The sequence below is a fragment of the Chrysemys picta genome, chromosome 9 (assembly GCF_011386835.1).
Source record: "Chrysemys picta bellii isolate R12L10 chromosome 9, ASM1138683v2, whole genome shotgun sequence".
NCBI classification, from domain to species: domain Eukaryota; kingdom Metazoa; phylum Chordata; order Testudines; family Emydidae; genus Chrysemys; species Chrysemys picta.
In genome coordinates, this window is record NC_088799.1 from 40474567 (window position 1) to 40495069 (window position 20503).

Here is a 20503-nt window from a genome sequence, read left to right on the forward strand (position 1 = left end):
AGTATGATGATGTAGGCTTCTCCAGTGGCAGTGCAAGAGAGATTGGCTTGCGAATCAAAGCCTACTTCCAGGTTTCCTTGCAGCTCCAGGAGCAGAATAAGCCCTATATCCAGTTTAGCAAACATCTACTGACATGCTGGCACAGCTCTGCTGCTTGGGCACTGTGGGGGACAAGCATGTGTGGGGGTTTAGAGAGTAGATGCAGCTGCTCTTTGGAGCCTGCTTCACTCCTGAACTGTGAGGGTTGGAACAGACAGGCCTCTCAAGGTGGTAAGGGGCACTTTCTTCTTACTGGTTCACACGGTGTACAATCTGGGGTGCAGTCTGGCCCTGAACCATAAATATAAATTCATAGTGTGTGTGACTGAAATAGCTAGCTGGATAAAAGTTTGCTGGTCCTGGAACTTTACGTTGTGAATTAGAGTATTGGCTATTTCTTGTAAAGAAAAATTTAATAGAAAATGTGCGCGCGCGCCCTCTCTCTCAATAGTTCTGGGAGAGACATATCCCTTTAGATTTGTGTTTCTCCTTTTAGCTTCTAATGGGATAGACTAAATTGTCTCCACCAAAAGTAATTCTCTGCTCATTAGCCTTATATTTGATATGTGAGCTGCTGTAAAATCATAATTAAAGAACTTGACCCTGTTTTAAGATTATCTTTTAACACACATACATAGCACTCTCATTCAGGAGAAAAACTTATGAGCAGAACCCTTACAAGCATATTGCAGCTAAAAATCAAATGAGACTTTCTAGTGCCTTAAAAGGAGGAAGATTAAAGGATCAAAAGTTTTGTAGCCATTAATTTGAAACCTGGAAAGAGTTCTTTTTGACAGTGTGCTATAACAACTTGGATTTCTTCTTTTTATTTTTGGAAACTGAATAAATACGAATTCAGTGCAAACATACAACTTGTTTCACATGCTGGGGATGTCATGTAGATAAGCAAAAGCTCAGTGTCTGTCGCGTTAAAGTCCGTTATGTTCCATTATAATATCTCAACTTTTTCCAAACTCTTTCTTTTTATTTAACTTTCTTCTTAACCCCTTCTCATATTGTAAATGGAGAGTGCTGGACAGAGGACCCCTGGTTGCTGTTAGAAAATACCCTCTGTAAAACTATCCAACCTGATAAAACTCCTTCCCATTAACTTCTGTTCCATTGTAGCTATTTTGTGGGTTACTCAACTGAGTATCAGAAGATAGAAAGGATGGGGAGGATGTCCACAAGTAGGAAGAAAGGAGGAGGCAGAAAGAAAAAGAAGGTACAAAATGGATAAGTAGCAGGTGTGATGGGTTCCCCCTGGGGTACCACCTGGAACTGAGGTACCACTGAGCCTGAGCTCCCTCTCTCACTGTGCTGCTGTGACAAGCTACAGACCTGCTCCCAGTCCTACACTTCCACCAGCATTCACACAGGTAGGGGTACACCCAGCTGCAGTTACATGCAGGCTATGGTCAAAACCCCGACCAGTATGAATTTATTATGCAGTTCGCCTCCCCTTAATGTGGAGAGGAAATGCAACAGCTCCTGCCCCTTGAGCTAAGATTTCCAAGCACTTCACTCCAAAGTTACTGGTTTAGATTAAAACATAAAATAAGTTCATTAACTACAAAAAGATAGAATTTAAGTGATAGCAAACAGAACAAAGCAGATTACCTAGTAAATAAACAAAAACGCAAACTAAGCTTAACATACTAGAAAGATAGGATTTGAATTGACAATCTCTCATCCTGACTGATGATACAAGCAGGCTTGCAGATTCTCAAGGCATTAGCTGCACTTGCTTTGCAGCTTGGGATCTCCAGGTTTTCATACATAGGCTAAAGGGATTTTTAGCCTGAGTCCAGCACTTCCCCCAGTTCAGTCTTTGTTACTTAAGTGTTTTGAGGAGTTTCCTTGTGTGGGGAGTGAAGAACAACAGATAATGTCACTCCCTGCTTTACATAGCTTTAGCATATGGCAGGAGCCTTCTCTCTCTTCCCCCCCCCCCCCAAAAAAAAAGAACAAACAAAAAACTTGGTTCCCAGACGGAGTGGCCTGGTCACATGCTCTTGCATATCTTGCTGAGTCATGTCAGTCATTACAGGCTGTCTGGAGCATTCTCAGGAAGGCTCACCAGGTGAGTGATAAGCTTCTCCTAAGGCCTATTGTTTTCCCTAATGGCCCACTTCCTTGAACAGGCCCTTCACAGAAGCATCTTGCCTAGTGGGTGTCGCCCAGGTGTAACTACATTTGAAATACAGATACATAGTCAATACACCTCTACCCCGATATAATGCTGTCCTCGGGAGCCAAAAAGTCTTACCGTGTTATAGGTGAAACCGCGTTATATCGAACTTGCTTTGATCCGCCGGAATGCGCAGCTCAGCCCCCCTGGAGCACTGCTTTACCGCGTTATATCATGTTATATCGGGTCGCATTATATCGAGGTAGCGGTGTATTCATAACATGCATACAAATAAGATAATCATATTCAGCAAATCATAACTTTTCCAATGACCCCTTCTATGCTCATTTTGTACAAAATGCATCATAATTATGCCATAATCGTTTCCTAATATCACCATGAAGAACATGGAGTGCAGTGTCATAGCGGGGAAGAGGTAATAGTTATACCATGCTAGATGATAATTGTGGTCTATAAAATGATAGAAGAGAAAAAATAATCTTCCATCCTGTTTCTTGAAGGATAATCTTCTTGACTTCCGTTCACTTAGAGGAAAGCTTTGGTCTTTTCGGTGGCATGGGAGAGCTCTTTTAGATTTTGATCCTGCACTCATGGAAGTCAGTGGGTGGATTTTCGGACCTTTAATGTGGGTAACTTTTTAAAATAGACTGGATTAGGAGTATATTTATCTAGGCCCAACAATTTGGCTGATTGGTGTGATGAAGTTTAAAGCCACTCTGCCTGCTGGCTAGGCATTGACTAACTCAAGGTGTTTCTGGTCACAGGTTCATAGTTCCATCCCTTTTGTAGAGCTAGATCTTGTTGTATATTTTAATAACTTTTCATATTCTCAAGATTCAAACAGGCTGATCTCCTGGGTGTGGTGACATGCACCCACTAGATACACAAATCAAATGACTTTACGATAAAGCCCATTTTTACATATTTGTTTTATCTTCTGAAGTGTCCTGTTCACATAAGTGCTCTGACTACTTGCTGTTCAGATGAGAGTTTTAGAATCCTCCGATGCCCATATAGCATAGTTGCTTAGCAAAGAGTGAAAAAAGGAAAAAGGAATAAAAATGACAGATTAAGTGATGGATTTACATATTTGTGATAAACTTCTGTTCTTGTCACAGTGTCACAAATTTGATATATCATTCTGATAGTGATGTGTCATACAGAGAGAAGACAACTCTGCTCTGTGAATCTTTGTGACCTGACTATAACCATGCTCTCTTTGATTGTAGTGTTTACCTTTCTGTCATCTTTGGAGATGGAACATAGTACTGTAGGTCTAAAGCATTGTTGTTCTTCTCCTGTCTCCATCTGAGTGTCCTTTATTTTTAGCAATGAAATACTAAGATTCTCTGCTTTTGTACCCTGCTGGCAGCACAAAGGGAATGAAATCTGGCCTTGTTGTCTCTGCTAGGGAGCACCAGCAAGCCTTGAATACCTATGCCTCCCTGCCCCATGATCTTGACATGGGAAGCATGTGGAGAGGGATGAGAGGAGAGCGTACAGAGCATACTACTCTTTGGCCATCTTTACCTGGAGGACAGTTGCCAGCTGATGCTGGTTGTCCACTGGTGCACATTAGAACACCCATTAAGCTGCTCTGGCCTCAGACTGGGAAGAGACTCAAGGAACCATAACAGACTCCCTGATTGTCAGTCCCCCCACTCCCATTACACTGAGTGGGCTCTCAGTGCAATGTAGTATCTTGCACATGATGATCTCTTCTCCCCGCTTCATCAAACAGAGCTGTTTTATTAGAAATGCAGATATATTCAGTCTTTGATCTCTTATATAATGGATTTTTAATTTAATTACTGTATGTATTTTTTCCCGTACATACTGCTGGCATATATATATATCTATAGTGTGCCCTATCTTTGCGTATAGTTTATTCTATATTTTCCATCCCTTAAAATTATTTGCAGTTAGGAGACTACGAAGTTTTAACTACAAACTTCCCTGAAGAAAAAGTAGATGAAGAAAAAAAATATTTATAAAGCCCTACTCAGAACACCTGATCAACATATCACATAGCAACTTTGCCTATTAAGCCATATTCTAACATCTGAAAATAGCATGTGTGTATGTGTAGAATATTATATATTGTGTATGTGTAGAATATATATATATTCTACACATATATTTTCAGATGTTAGAATATGGCTTAATAGGCAAAGTTGCTATGTGATATGTTGATCAGGTGTTCTGAGTAGGGCTTTATAAATATTTTTTTTTCTTCATCTACTTTTTCTTCAGGGAAGTTTGTAGTTAAAACTTCGTAGTCTCCTAACTGCAAATAATTTTAAGGGATGGAAAACCTAAAGATGGCCTCAATGGTTCAAAATTGCTTCAGGTTTAACTATTAAAATATTTTCCTGAAACACTGTCAGGGATGGCCCTTGGATTTTTCTGTGCTCCTGTTTATAGAGACTAGTTTAAATCGTGAGAGACAGGTTCTGACATTTGGGTTTGGTAAGCTCTTTGAGGTGGTTGGGCTCTAGCATCTGATTGCTAACCTATACCCAAGGCCTTGCAAAGACTTGTGTCGTTGAATGTGAACAATTTTAATGTTTCTTTTTGTGTACCATAGTACAAAACCAGATTGTAAAGTAAATGAACATCAGGGTTCTAAACAAAGTCTAGCTAAATTGAGAAACCCTTAATTGGCAACTAATGTAAAAATTAAATAGTTTTCCCATTTCCCTCTTAAATTCCAGAGACAATTTCACTTTTTTTATTAAATGACAAGAAGGGTTGCCAGTATTTTGCCCCAACAAGAACATATACTTCTTGTTGCCACATTCAGTGCAGTGCACTTTACTTTACTTTACTTGGGTATCAAATAGAGGTGGGCGATTCGTTAAGGAAAATATTTGGTTTCAAAAACGTTAAAAATTTGCAAACAGATTGGAAAACTCAATTTCAGGCCAGCAAACCATGGTACATTCAAAGAAAGAATTTGAATCCACATTTCCTTCCTTCCCGCTGAGTGGCCGAATCGCCAGGCTTTGGAGTCATTCTTTTCTCTCTTTCTCGCATGTGCATAATGAATATATATAAGTATCTGTACAAAGTGGAACATCTCAAATAAGAGAGATTGAGAGCAACCAACCCCACAATAGCCTGGTGGTTAGGATGCTTACCAAGGACGGGTAAAATCTGAGCTCAAATCCCTGCTCCAGAGTGGAGATTCAAACCTTGGGTCTTTTTATGAAGGATTTACTCCATTTGTTAGATTAAGCATAGGCGAGCTTGGTCAGTCTAAGGTATGTCTACACTGCAATTAGACATCCGTGTTTGGCCCACACCAGTTGACTTGGGCTTGCGGGGCTCGGGCAAACGGGTTGTTTAATTGTGGTGTGGACGTTTGGGCTCGGGCTGCAACTGGGGCTCTGGGACCCTCCAACCTTGCAGGGTCCTAACCAAGCCAGAATGTCTGCACCGCCATTAAACATCCCCTTAGCCCCGGCCCTGCAAGCCCGAGTCAACTGGTACAGGCCAGCCAGTGGGTTTTAATTGCAGAGTAGACATATGCCCTAAGGGGCCTTATCTGAGACATGAACCTATTCACAGCTAATGGTGAAGGCAGACATAAATATTCTTTAGTTACAAGGTGAGGTCTAGAGCAACGCGGAGAGACTGCTCAAATGCATTGTATTGCTCAGATAGATTGGTGGGGGGGGGGTCTCCCTAAAAAAAGGTACTTAAAGAAGGGGATGCTTCTATAGCAGTGGCACAAATAGATTCTTATATTACTCAGTGTGTGTCTCCCAGCAGGCAAATGTTCAGACAAATGGACTGCATAAAAGCTAATCTCCTGTGATTAGAGCGGCCGATAAAGGCAGTGCTCTAAACAGCCCACTGCTGGTACAATTTGACAGGTCTTGGAATAGTTGAAAAGACTCTGTGCTATGCCGGTATTTCTCCAACAGTGAGGTTCCAAGTCAGAATCACCCGGAGACAGAAACTGCATTCTTTCTTTTGCTGTCCCATTTTGTGCATGCTTCTCTTGTATTGACTTAAAGGAAGCAGATCTGAACTTTCACAATAAAAGCAACACCATCTCCACAACATCTCAGGGCTTGTCCACACTAACAACTAGACCGCAGGCAGTAGGGAGTTTGAATCTACCACACATTAGCCTGCAACAGTCTAACCGCTCACGTGCACCCTTCTGATGCATATTAATAGTTCATTAAAGTGCTTTGGGCTGGTCCCTTTTCAAAGAGGGCTAGTTCAAAGTACTCTAAAGAACTGTTGTTGGGCATCAGCAGGGTGCACATGAACAGTTTGATCTCAGCGGGCTAATGGGGTAGATTAACACTCTTGCTTGCTACGGTCTAATTGTTTGTTTGGACAAGCTATCAGTTAACATTCTCCGCCTCCCCCTCCCCCTCCCATGGACGGTTATTACTGTCTTTAATACCATCATAAAAACTGTTGTGTTTTCCTATAGAACCTCTCTACAGCTAAAGGGAAAGGGATAAAGGAATATTGTTAAAATGAACCTTACTTTATGTTTCAGTTGCTTTAACTGTTTTCATTATCTCCTAAAATATGGAAAGATATTTAATGGTGTACTTGCCAAGCTCTCCATACTCAAAACCCTGAGCTGTGTTTAACTGGTTAGTGTTGTACATAACACCTTTCACTCTCTGGGCCCATTTATTCTATCAAAATTAACACCACAAACCCCCTCATCCCACAGAGGCATTGGGAAAATAAGTTCATTAATAGCTGTAAAGCAGTCGAATACTGTAGTGGTGAGTGTCCTAGAAAAGTTTGAGGAAATTTAATAATTCAGTCTTCAGAACAGCATTTCAGTAGTGTGCAGTAAATAAGACATGGGTCATACTGCAAAATGAGGATTAAAACAAAGTAATGGCTTGCATCACATTCAATGTGTACTGTTTGTTCAGTGTTTTGAATGAGGAAGGAATCCTGGGGGGTGGGGGGAATAGTATGTGATCATGTAAGTAAAGACTGTTATATGCCTAAACTTCCTAATCCCAGATTTTAGGGGAAAAATCCATTTCTTTTGTTATCACTTGATGCAGAGAAAGCATTTGATAGAATATAGTGGAACTTTTGATTTCTAGTCCTGTCACATGTGGTTATATATATTTTATGTAGCTGTGATTTAGTTCCAAAAAACAATGTTGTCTCTGCACTATTTAAAAATTAAGAAGTACATTAGTTTTCCACTTCATACAATTTCTTATAGTTTAAACAATTAAGTTAAACCTCATGACCTCTAATGGCTGATCTAGTATATTAAACTATGTCCAGATTTGTAAACAAGTGACTTTTTGTCAAGTTTTCTCTCCTTCGATGTCTGGCTAATATCTATATATATATTTTTAATGCTAGGTTGGTACCCTTTGGAAGAAGGAGCAATTTTAGCATGGAGAAATTCTTCTTTAATTTGGTTGCAGTTCTACACTTACCTGGCAGGGCTAAAAGTATGTATACACCACAGAGTCTGTTTTGGCATAGCAATGCTGCCATAGCCCCCTAGTATAGACACAACCTACACCAACAGAAGGAGTTTTCGGTTTCAGGAACACTGCTTTCCTGAATGAGGTTAGCTACATTGGCAGAAGCCCTCATCTTCTACCATAGTTGCATCTACCCTGGTGTGGTTGTTGGCATAGTTGTCGGTCAGGAGTGTGGTTTTTCACACCCCTGACTGATGTAGCTATGCCAATATAACTTAAGTGTAGACCAAGCCTAAAGATTCATACCATTACATATTTCAGTGTGCTGGATTCTGCAAAGGAATCTGATACATTATAAGCTAGTCTTGTATTACACTAGACATTATGAACAAATTGGTAGTTAGTTTTGTTTTTCCATCTTTATAACAAAATAGAAGAAAAGGCATTTTAAGGTAGTCCTTAAACTGGAGGGGGGTCACTAAAAAGAATGGGGAATTGGACTAATTCATCAGGTATAAAGCAGTGCATAGAGCTCTAGATTCTATGTTTAAAGAAAAATGAATGTGGCTTTAAATTAATGTATTGGCATCTAGTTGAAAATTGTTTTGGAATTGTGGTCTAATCCTCTGGTAAAGAAAAAGACTAGATGATTGGAATGTGGCTGGCAAACCTTTTGTCTTCATATCAGAGAGGTTAATTGTGTCTATCTTCCTGCCCCGTTAACTAAATAGAATTTGTTTGATTTGAAAGACCATTATCCTTCAGTATGAAAAGTGTGAAATGGCTCATTTCAAATTTCAGGGGTCAGGAGGACAAGGGCACTTGAGTATCAGTTAAGGAGTTACAAACTGCTCAAGTGTGTGCTATCAGAGATGGTTGCTTAATAATTCTCTATAGTCAGAATTAACAAGGTTATTTCTTCAAGTCGTTGGAATTAATTATATCTGAGGGTTGTCTAACATCTCTCTTGATTTTATTACTCAGTTATTCTAACGAGCCTTATTTATTCACGGACATTTATTGTAACGGGCAAAGTTGCTGTGCTGTAGGTTGAATTAAAACCAGTGAGCCACCAACAAAGCATTACATGAAGGCTTTTTTATAAATATCTCACTATTGTGTCATATACACTATCAAACACGACTAGGAAATTTACTCCTGAGAGAATTCTGTGCCTTCAATGCAGTCAGACATGTGCTTCTTGAAATCTTATCCTCCTTTGGCTTCCGTGACACACTCCTCCTTTTTCCGTGGGAAAGCAAAAAAATCTGCGGGGGACATGAATTCTGCACACATGCTATGGCGCAGAATTTCCCCCAGGAGTAGCAATTTCATCACTTTTTATTTGTAAATTATAATCCCAATTTGAAGATCGATATGTCCATTTCAATAGGCAAAGTTGATATATGGGCAAAAGGCACAAAGTATTTAATTTGATTTCAGTGTTTCCATTGTTTAAATAACTGCCATAACCAAGTTACACTAGAAATGATCAACAGTGTTGGAGTTTAGTTATAGAACTTCCAGGTTTTAGCTTTCATATAGTGTAAGCTTTTGCCATCATGAAGTGCAGAAGCTCTGTCTTGAAAAGCTGGAGTTCAGTCACAGCAGATTGTGGCATAATACCAAGGTTGCTTATTAATTCTTTAAAACATACTGACCATTATACATGGTTTTATCGATATTCACCATGACTGTGTATTATGGTTTTCCAATTCTATGTCTTCACAAATACAGTCATGGGAGATATATACTTAGAACAACAGATGAAACATTTTAAATCCTTCTTAAACTAGTTCTCAGTGCCCTGACAGACCTTTTGTTTGAACCACTCATGAAAGGGTCTCATTACTTTGTTACTTAAAGTGGCCTTTTTGATTGCAATCCTATCAGTTCACAGGTGTCTTAACTAAGGTAGGAGCTCTTTTCCTGGAACCTCAGTACTAGACCATGTACGCTAAAGTGGTACTCGAAACCGACCCTTCCTCCTTACCAAGAAATTGTCCTTCCATCCTTCTGCTCACCTCCATTGTGCCTCAGAGAGAAATACTTTGGATGCCCACAGAGCTCTCAAAATTATCTATTTATCACCCTATTCGGTTCAGAAAAGTAAATGCTTTCTTTGGGCTTTATCATCTGGTATCAAAGGGAAAGAAGGCTTCAAAATTTTTCCATTTCCAGGTGGGCTAGCATACTATATCTCCGAAGAATACAAGTAAAAAAAAAAATGTAACTCCATTTTCCAAAATCAGAGCGCACTACTTCAGAACTGTGGCAACTTCATGGGCAGCAAGATTATATGCCTCATGCAAGAAAAAGTATAAAGTTGCTACCAGTCATCTGTTCATACCTTCCCCAGATTCTACAAAATGGACATCCAGTCATCATCTGATATTGCCTTCATTACACTTGTGCTCCCAATAACTATTAGGAAAGGGTTATCCTCTTTTGCATCTGTACATAACTGTTATAATATTCTCTACCCAAGTAAACACTGCTATGAAAAGTCCCAATGTTATATATCTGTGGACCTCATTATAGAGGAAAATGTATCTGTGCTTTACTTTTAAATGTCCTTTCTTGGAGTAATGAAGTCTGCAAATCCCACCCACCCTGAATAGGCTGTTAATTGTGGCAAAATATGGGATTATTAATTGGAGCAGTTTGCTGTTCTTGCTGTGCAGGAGGATTGTTCTATTGAGTCTTAATACTTAATTCTCCTTACCCTTAGAGTGGTTAGAGAATTCCTAACCTATTCAAGTGTCCCAGCTGGTAGCTTCTCAGAGGTGAAGGTGCACTGATTGATAGGTCTGGTCTAAGGATGCAGAGAACAGAAACCAGTGAGTCTGTGGCCCTCATAAATCCAAGAAAGGACATTTTCAAATCAGACGCATACATCTTTCTAATCTGGTGATTATTGCATGGACAGACAACAATGTACACAGGTGCCTTTCCTGTAAGTATCATTGTGTTCGATCTCATGATAGATCCTTGGTAACAAAGGTAATGATCCTGCAAAGCTTAGGTGCATGCTTAACTTTTAAGTATGTGAGTAGTCCCACTGAGCTCACGGGATTATGTACACGTTTAGTTAAGCACATGCACAAGTCTCTGCAGGATCAGGTGCTAAGGAAGAGGTGTGTAATATTTCATATCCTACCAGGATATGCCAATTTCCTTGATAGTATACAGCACCCTAACTTGGTGATTTCTTGGTATCTTGTGTTTTCTGAAATAAAAAATCTTTCATTAGGCTAAATCAGGTGAAAATGACACAGTACTGTATTCCCACAGAGTTGTACTGTCTGGGTTCACATCTATATTCTGTGGCAAACGGTATTTATCATGTCATACTTTCATTTACTTTGCATATTCATATTTGCATGTATAGCTTGGGAAACCTAATTAAAGGAGCCTGTCTTCTGCTTCCAGCATATTTTTAAAGTAGCTATACATATTTGATAATGCTGTCCCTACATATTTCACTAGTTCAGTTCATTCTGAATTCTTCAAATTCTTGGCAAAGCATCGTGGAGAAGAAAATAAACTGCTCTCTTTGCATAGCTTCAGCAAATGGACATCTCAAATACATTGAGCAGAGACCAGTTGTGAGTTTCACTTATAGCCTGGTGATTTTTCCTTGTCAGTTTTGTTTTATTCTGGCTATCTCAGTCTCTACTTCAGCGTGAGCATGAAAGTATGCAATCAGCTTTCAAAAATACATTCCTGTGCACATCAAAACTGCATAGGAAAATAGATAAAAAGACAGTTTTAGAACGAATATGTACATACATTTTCCAAAAGTGATGAATTAATGTTTTTAATGTATTTTTAATGAATCCATTAATATATACACAAACAATTATATCAATTGTATGGTTTTTATTTTACAAATCATTGTTCATATATTCAAATTAGAATGGTCTTTTCAGAGGAACTTTCCAACAAATACTGAAAAATTTAAAACTCTGCTTTAGCACACAGTGCAGTCTTTTAAATAGATGTTTTGCTTACAACGTTTTTTTCCCAAGACATCTGTATTGTAAACAAAACAAATGTTTTAGTATTCAACCTGAGTCCTACTGTAAGTAGTGAATATTTTCTGCAGGATATAAAATATCTCTCTAACCAGCCGAACCCAATAAAATATGCATGATCTAGCCACCAATATAACATATAAATGTGGGTTTAAAAAAACATAGGAACTACTGCTCTGAACATAGATGAAATGAAGGTCTTCCCCCCACACTTCCCCTCCCCCAGTAAATTTTGTAAATAATGCATATAATTTTTCTCTTCAGAGCACTTTACAAACATTAACCAAGCACAACACTGCCAGGTTTACATAAACTAGGATCTGTGAAAGCCCCCTACAACACAATTAGTTCAACTTGATTCTGTTGTGCTGCAAACTTTTCAGCAGCACCTATTATGTTGAATCAGTAGCTTTAATGTTTCATTTATGGTTGTAGTCTTGAATGCATTTGTTTGATTTGATATATGCTGCCATGTGTGTAAATAATTTGCTGATTTTAGAGTTATGACCTTTTGGTTTCTGCTTATAAAAACAAATGAAGGGTTAAAGGTTGAAGAGATCAGAGGAAGAACTTCTAAACATCTTGCAAGATGTAATGTCCATTAACTATAGTTCAGTTTTAGTGTTTGGTCTCCAAATATTTTTTGTTAATGACATTGTTGGAAGAGAAAATAGTTATTTGCTTCATCAATTAATAAGTTCTACTTTATTTAAATGGACACCAACTTAAAAAAAATCACACACTTGTCTGATTATGACCACTAATATTACTGCAACTGAAAGGTTAGAGAGGAGAAAAAACTCTTTTTAACGTCATGTTTGCATTTGATAGCAGTATGGTGGTCCCTGGAGTAAGCATGTGTTTAAGTGCTCTGCTGAAGAGGGGTGGATTCCAGCATGTGCTTATTACTTTCCTGAATCAGGACTTTTGTGTTGATTTCCCTGTTTCCTCTCTATAGTTCAAGTTCAGTGTCCCTTTAATGGCTAAGTTAATTATTTGGCCTTTCTTTTAATTTCACTTAGTTCCTTTTTCTAAATACAGTTTACTAACTGGCTAGTGTATAGAACTTTTCCTAGTGACTCACTCGTGTGGAAACACCACCAAAGTAGTAGAGTACTGCTTCTTTAAAGTGGTAAAGTATGTTGACTTAAAAAACAATTTGTATCAAAGCCAGCTGTGGGATCATGTTTCTGAAATCTCTTGTGTTTGATTGTGTTTGGTTTCTAAACCTCCTCCACTTTTCAAAAGGGTCATGTTATCATCTGTTCACAATCTGCCATGGCTCAGTTTTTGAAGCTGAATCTACCACTGATAAGGGATTCTGACTAAAAAGGATCTTTGGATTTGGTTTTCAGTGGATTTTGTAAGCAGATGCATTACAACTTTTACCAAAAAGTATGAGCTCCCACACTGTTAGGTCACCCATTGTATTCTCATTAAAATCTAAACCTTCTTTCTGGTATACAGTAGCTCTCATTTTGCTTATGCCAATACAATTATGTAGCTTCTCTGGGAACTCCTAATTTCTTGTGTTCTAAATTGCACCTTGATGGCTCCTACTTCTTGTGGTGTGTTTTACCTATGTGCACTGTGGATCAGCTGTAGTGATTAGCTCTCAATAAGTGCGCTAAAGTTGATATTAAGTAGCCAAAAATATTCCATGTCTACATTCCTCTATGCAAAGTGTTTACTTTACAATGCTCTCCCGCCCCCATTAATATATATCTTTAAAATGGCTTATAAAAATCCATAATAAATGTTACCTTTCACTCAAATCACTTTTCACCCTCTCCTTGAAGTAAAAAGAAATCTGTTCATATCAGCAAACCACAGTCTTGTGTAGTAAAACCAAATCTACTTGAATCTCTTTGGTCTCAAATTATAACTAGCTACCTGTTCCAGGGACCTCTTGGTGGCAACTGGCAGAGGGCAAAGGGTGTGCATAAGGGTTATGGGATCTCCTAGGTCTGGTATCTACATAATAGTTCACCAAAGCATGGCATGTAAGATCTCTGCTGAAAGCCTGTGCGTCATTGGTCAATACAATCATTGCAAAATGTACGTATGCATAATATGTATGCAGTTATGTGTATATACTGAAAATTATGTTCATGAAGCCTGTGAGTTGGAGCTGGTCACCAGAAGATGATAAATAAGGCCATGTTGACGCTAGCGAGCTTACAGTGGCACAGCTGTACCAATGCAGTTGCACCACTGTCAGATCCCTTGTGTAGCCGCTCTATGCTAACAGGAGGGAGCTGTCCTGTCAACGTAATAAAACCAGCTGCACGACTGGCAGCAGCAATGTCGGCAGATGAAGCTCTCCCATCAACTTTCGCTGGTATAAGTGGTAGCATGCACAGCGCTATGTTATGTCACTCGGGGTGGGGGGAAGGGAGGGATTCTCTCACACACTCCTGAGCGACATAAGTTTTGCCAACATAAATGGTAGTGTACACGCGGCCTAAGTTACCTTCAGGCGAGAGATGCTTATCTATCTGTTTGGCTATATGTAATATGGGATTTCTGTGAGTGCCCAGTGGATAAGGGGCTGGACGCTCTAGGGGGAAACTGAGTTCTTGGGGGTTGGAATGTGCCTATTGCTAATATGCAGAGGGACAGGGGAGCCTGCATCAGCTGGAAGAGGAATGCTTGTGGTGCACAAGGCTGGTAGAGTCAGGGAGCTGACCCCCAGCAGGCACGGACAAGGTTTCCTGATTCTAAGGTAGCAGGTGTCCCACAACCATGGGTACCTTGAGGAAACATCACAACGATCCTGTCCAATATCTTTAATGAGTAACCTCAAGAAAATGCCTCATCTCAGGATTGTATAGCATGCATCCTAATTTAGTAGAGGCCAGTAAACCGAGAAGTGAACCCACCCATCCCAATTAGGCATAAAAAGAGTCGGCCAGTTATTCATGCTGTTCTTTGAATCTTTAATTTGTAAGTTGGTTCTTTTGTTGAGGTGAGTAGGGGAGGGTATTTTTCCTTTACCCACATTTACCTGGAGTTGAGTGAGACACAGGAAGGTCAAATGGCCCTGCATGAATGAATTAGAAAATGCCTTGACCTGGATTTTTAAAAGGGGAGGCTTCGCTGGGCCCTAATGGTGCATGGGTCTCCTCTGTACAATTCTTGAGTCCAGGAGATGCTGTGGACAGGGGTGGCCTTGACTGGGCCCCATTTTATGCCCCCTTTCTTCCAGGGCAGCTGTCCCCGCTTTAGCTGTTTCTGCAGCTGCTCCTACCGGTTGGAGTCTGATTCCTTTTCTGCAATTTTTCCTCAAGATCCAGGGTGGAAGGGGAGAGGGGAGGGGAGCACCAGGTGGGTTGTAATACTATTTAAGTAAATTGCCATGGTGTTAATCAGTTTTTAACTGGAGGTTTGCTTTTCCATTTTGCACACATACTGGCAGCTGGTAGTTGACACATGTTTACTAAATTTGTGTGTCTCAAGCATATGTTGCTTAGAGAGCCACTTCATGAGAGAGCTCACAGTAGTTACTGTAGTGCTATTGGGATCTAAGTGGGTCTCCTTTCATTTATTATGTATAACCGATTTTTTTTTTCAATTAGGACTTCAAAAAGTGAACTGCTAATAGTCCTGGGTCCCAGTGATTTCTGGACAGTTTACAGTGACCCTGCAGTTATTCTAATAGAAACGCTGGTAGTTAATTTTCTTATTTTAACATGTATTTTGAATATGATTAATTTATAAAATTCCCTTTTGATTAAGATAATGAAAACAAATCTTCAAAAAAGTAACTTCCATATTAAATCTGTCATTTCTAGGCAGTTCACAGGCAAAACGACAGCTTATGGAATAAATGCATACTAACAATACAAAATAACGCTATATCTTAATCATCTGTAAAATGCTGATTTTCTCCATTTCAGCTCTTGAGGACTGAAAGACAATTATATACATAGCTAAAATATTTGCAGCTTAGTTTTCTATTATGCAAATGCTTTCAAGAACATTGTGGGTATGTCAAATGTTGTAATAAGGTTCTTTTATCAGCATGATCATAACTGGACACTTTCTTGAATATGACTGTCATTCAAATAGCCTGTGTGTTTTTTACACAATTTGCATATGCACTGTGCAGAGCTCTACTCTGAGAGTACAAATTGGTACTCTAAATCACTCAGAGGACAGTAAGAGTCATATCTACAGAGGATCTGGGTACCTGCTGCTCTGTTGATCCATGTCTTATATTATTATTTTTTCAAAAAAAGAGAGGACCTTTTTCATTAAAGCTGAATCTAGTGAAAATCAAACGTGTGTAAATTCATTAATCATACTTTATTCTCTGGATTAAAACGTGAGAGGTTTACTGAAATACTTTATTCTAAACAACAAGGACTACAGTTGGGACAGGAGCATTCCCAGGCTGAGCACTGCCACTGCTGTGACCTCACAGCCTGGCCCTACCCCTCAACACCAATGGGGACTGCAGCTGGGACAAAGGGCATTTCCCAGCTGGCTTGGATTCAGTGTCGGGCATGAGAGTACCTTCAGACCTTGCTTTTTGTAATCTTATCCATCTGCCACTCATGATGGCTCTCATCACTCCCTCTTCCTGCTTCATAGCATCTGTTGTCCTTCCCCTTTCCTTCTACTTGTTGGCTCCATTTCCCCATCCTGGTTCCCCTGATCCCTTTGCAGTTCCCACCACCTCTGCCCCTCTTCCCCCTAGCAAAAATTTAGGATTATCATTCTTCATTCTTCCCCTTCCTCAACTCTTCAGCTCATCTCTCCTGTTGCAAGGTCCCCCCGCTACCTCCAGCCCTGGCTCACCCATACACCTACTTCCTCTGCTCCTGCTCATGGGCTGCAGGGCATCTCTGGAAATCCCATGATCAGGCTTGACTTCTTCCACTACAAATTCATTCTCTCCTCCTTCATTCCTGCCATCTTCCTGGCTGAACATCTCTGCTTCGTTTTAATTGAATCCTGCACCCAGAATCACAGCCACCTGTTCACCATCTGTGACTAACTCCTGAAAACCTCCTTTGTCCACTTCTGCCTCCTCACAGGATCTTGCTGATTACTTCCAAGATAAAATTGACGAAATACAACATGACCTTCCCTCTCCACTTGACTCAGATTTCTCCCCCCTTTTCCTCTTCAACTCTTTTCTTCTTTTTCCCTGTCACATGCAGAAGCTTCTCATCTGCTCTCCTATAACTCCTCCACTTGCCCCCCTAGCCCTATCATATCCCATGTCCTGCTCTTTCTCATGCTCACTTTCATTCCCTTCCTTATTCTTCTCCATAACCTCCCACTCTCGTCTGGCTCTTTCCTCTCACAATACAAACATACTTTAAATTTAAGTTTTCCCATCTTTAAAAGCCCCACCCTTGATCCCACTTGCCTCTCCAACTACCCCCATCTCCCTTCTCCCTTTCATTTCTAAACTCACTGAATGCGCTGTTTACAATCACTGTCAGTTCCTCTCCAGTTCCATTCTAGATGCTCTCTAATCCAGCTTCCATCCATTGCATTCCACTGAAACTACTATCCCCAAAGTCTCGAATGACATTTTCCTAGCCAAAGCTCAGAATCAGTATACCATCCCCATTCTCCTTGTTCTGTCAGCTACATTCAGCATAGTCAAACATGCTCTTCTTCTTGAAATCCTATCCTCCCTTGGCTTCCGTGATACTCTCCTCTCCTTGTTCTCGCACCTTCGGTTACTCCTTCAGTCTGTCCTTTGGAGGATCCTCCTCTTCTTCAACCCCACTTAGCTTTATGTGAGGGTTCCACAGGGTTCTCACCTTGGTTCCCGTCTCTTCTCCCCCTTATCTCTCGGGTAATCTCATCCATCAACACACATTCATCTATCCTCTGTATTCTGGCAATAGAGCTCAGAGTGGTGCAGAACTGTCTCAAAGCATTGATTCCCTCATTATTCAACAGAATAATCTAGAAATATTGGACAGCATATCTGTAGCAACAAGTTGTGGGGAACCAATAAGATATCATTCTTCTATTGTCTTGGACAGCAAAGATTCTTTCATCCCTATGCATTTTCCATGTTAAAAGTTGGTTCAAAATCACTCAAAAAAAGGTGTAAGTGGACAGTCTCATTATTATGTATTATTAAGAGATTCTTATGTACTGTTTCAAAGAGGGGCCACTAGGAAAAAAAAATCATGTAAGTACTACAAATACTGCCATCATACCCAGAATATAATTTCCATTAACTTTATGAAAGAGGAAACATATTTTAAAAAATGAAAATGCAACCTTGTAGCCTAACTTAAATCCTGTTAGATATAGAAGTATCTTTTCTATTTTAAAAATGCTGAGCTGAGGAAAAAATACTCTACATTCACTAGCAATCATTTAAGGGATAGTCTCACCAGTTGACACAGACACACAGTTCCATTAATGCCTTTTAGGCTTCCCCTTCCCCTCTTCCCTCCCCGCCCCCGTTCAAAAAAAAATGGGGCAGTTGAGAAAGGAGGTTCCCTTAAATTTCTAATTTTAAAATGGGATCATCATTCTCCATTGTGGCAGGTTTTCAAGGTACATGGCCTCATTGCAAACTGAGTGCCACTGGGATCGATCCCTGGCAAGATGTGTAAGGAGGTCTGGTTGTATATTCAGTTTATCCATCATTGGCAGTCTTGTCACACTACCAAAGCTTTTGACACCCATTTGATTGCCAGCTTTTAAAATGGGATAAAATCTCCCAATTTTCTAGATTCCCAAACTGTCAGAGGAGATGGTCACTTCCAACATTCTTACGTCTACAGCTGTACTGTGCCATGTTGTTGGCTTAATGAATTATTAAACAGACAACTACATGCAATCACAGTAGAACTTTTCTCTTTCCCAGGAGGAGAGAATATTGCTGAAATAGGTCGGCTTTTTCTATATAGTACTAATTTTGAATCTTTGCCTGCACAGCTTTGAACAGGGAGGATTACAGATAGGAATGGTCTTGTTTGATTGTTAAAGACTTTCCCCCAAACTAGCTCTCTGGAAGGGAGGGTGGGATTTGGGCCAAGAAACATCACCACATGGGAATGGGATCAATTGCTGTGAAAGTATTTGAATGTGTGGGTACCAGAACATTCAATCTCCGAATCATTGACTGGCTCGGAATGACCTTTTCTCAATACACTAGTGGGCCAAGCTTACAGCTTGCATTTTTTGGTTCCAAATCTTTGATGCTGGATCATATTAAAAATGTAGACACCCAGAAAGAGGAAGAAACAAATGGTCATCACCTGTTTTTTCCACAAAACCTGATCAAGGAGTCTAAATGTCTGTTTCAACAAACCATTAATACCTCTACTGCTCTAACCTGTGAGTCAATCATATGATTTAACTGAAACCTATTTTATTTATTAATATACTGTAAATAAGACCAGATGCATCTCAATAAATCCTAATAAATTACATCTGACACAATAAATAAAAGTTCAATTTTCCTGAATGAAGAAATAGTACCAAAAATCCCCATGGAGTATCTGTATAAATCATACACACCAACTCATTTTGAAATGTTCATTGCTAAATTATCAATGTGAGTTCTACTTCACAAAGATCTTGATGGGAAGTGTGAACATACAAATATAAATACTAAGTGCATTATATCCATATTGGCCATTGGTAGCATTCCAGTTTAAAAGATCTGTTCCAGGTGGAAACTCATCAAAGTTTGAGAGAGGCTTCTGTTACAAGAGACAGTTTGGATCTGAATATTAATGTCTCCAAACAGGAAGAGTTGAATTAGCACTATGCACAACTATTGTCTTCTATCGTTAACAATTACTTGAAATGACAAATGTCCTTTTCCATCATTCTTGTTGCATTCTATATTTAGTCACCCTTAATAACGAGGATAAGGTGTACCTATTACTAAACGTATTATATCTTACCACTTTATTATCTACTATCTCTCCTTGGTGCACCACTGCCTTTGCTGCGATGCTTTCCTCTGAAAGAGATTATTGCTTTATAGTAGAGCTTTCAGCTACTGTACACATTTTATGGTTGGTATTTGAAATAAGTTTTGAAACTAAATACTTAATAGCAAATGATCCATTTTTAAGACAGTGATGTTAGTGGCAATTAAGTGGTTTTTTTTTTCTGTTCAAGAAGTGTGTTCAATATTAAACAACACAGTAAATGGTTATACAAATGACTTACCGTATGTTTGGGTTTTTTCAATATGAGAGGTTTTTTTCTAAAGGTATATAAAGTCATGTTTTTGAGATTTTTATGCCAAAAAGGCAGATGGTAAATCCATTTCCAAATACTAATTTGACTAGAATATCATGATCCTCTGTGAAGCAGACTAACGCTAAGTATTTGTCTTGAATACCACAGATTGTCATTAACAGTAATCTCTCTCCTCATGCAAAAGTGTTCTGTGGAGAATACTGAATGATGTTTTAAGCAGTGATAGACTAATACACCTCTACCCCGATATAACGCTGTCCTCGGGAGCCAAAAAATCTTACCACATTATAGGTGAAACCACGTTATATCGAATTTTCTTTGATCCGCTGGAGTGTGCAGCCCCACCCCCCCCGGAGCACTGCTTTACCGCATTATATCCAAATTTGTGTTCTATCGGGTCATGTTATATCAGGGTAGAGGTATCTCCAACCAAGAAGGAGAAGGAATATGGATAACTCGGTTTGTTTTAGCATGTCTACACTGAATGTTTTAAAATACTGAGTTTTCCATGAAAGAGGAGACAAAATGCAGTGCTGTTCTGACCCAAGAGAAGTGGGCTGTAAAACGTTATTAGCATTGTTTTTCTTCTCCTTAATGTATAGTCACATTTCCGTGTTGCTGCAGGCTTAAAAAATTGA

At 39.5% G+C, this 20503-nt stretch overlaps 1 protein-coding gene across 15 annotated transcripts in view; it reads left to right on the plus strand.

Annotated features, from left to right (window-relative positions):
• SPSB4 (splA/ryanodine receptor domain and SOCS box containing 4) overlaps positions 1 to 20503 on the plus strand; it is a 304370-nt gene that overhangs the window by 200458 nt on the left and 83409 nt on the right. The window contains exon 3 of one of the 15 annotated variants that reach the window (XR_010590679.1): positions 1168 to 1264. The exons of the other annotated variants lie outside the window; for them this stretch is intronic. The gene's annotated coding sequence lies outside the window, so the exon portion shown is untranslated. The remainder of the gene's footprint in view (positions 1 to 1167; positions 1265 to 20503) is intronic. 15 annotated transcript variants of the gene reach the window in all.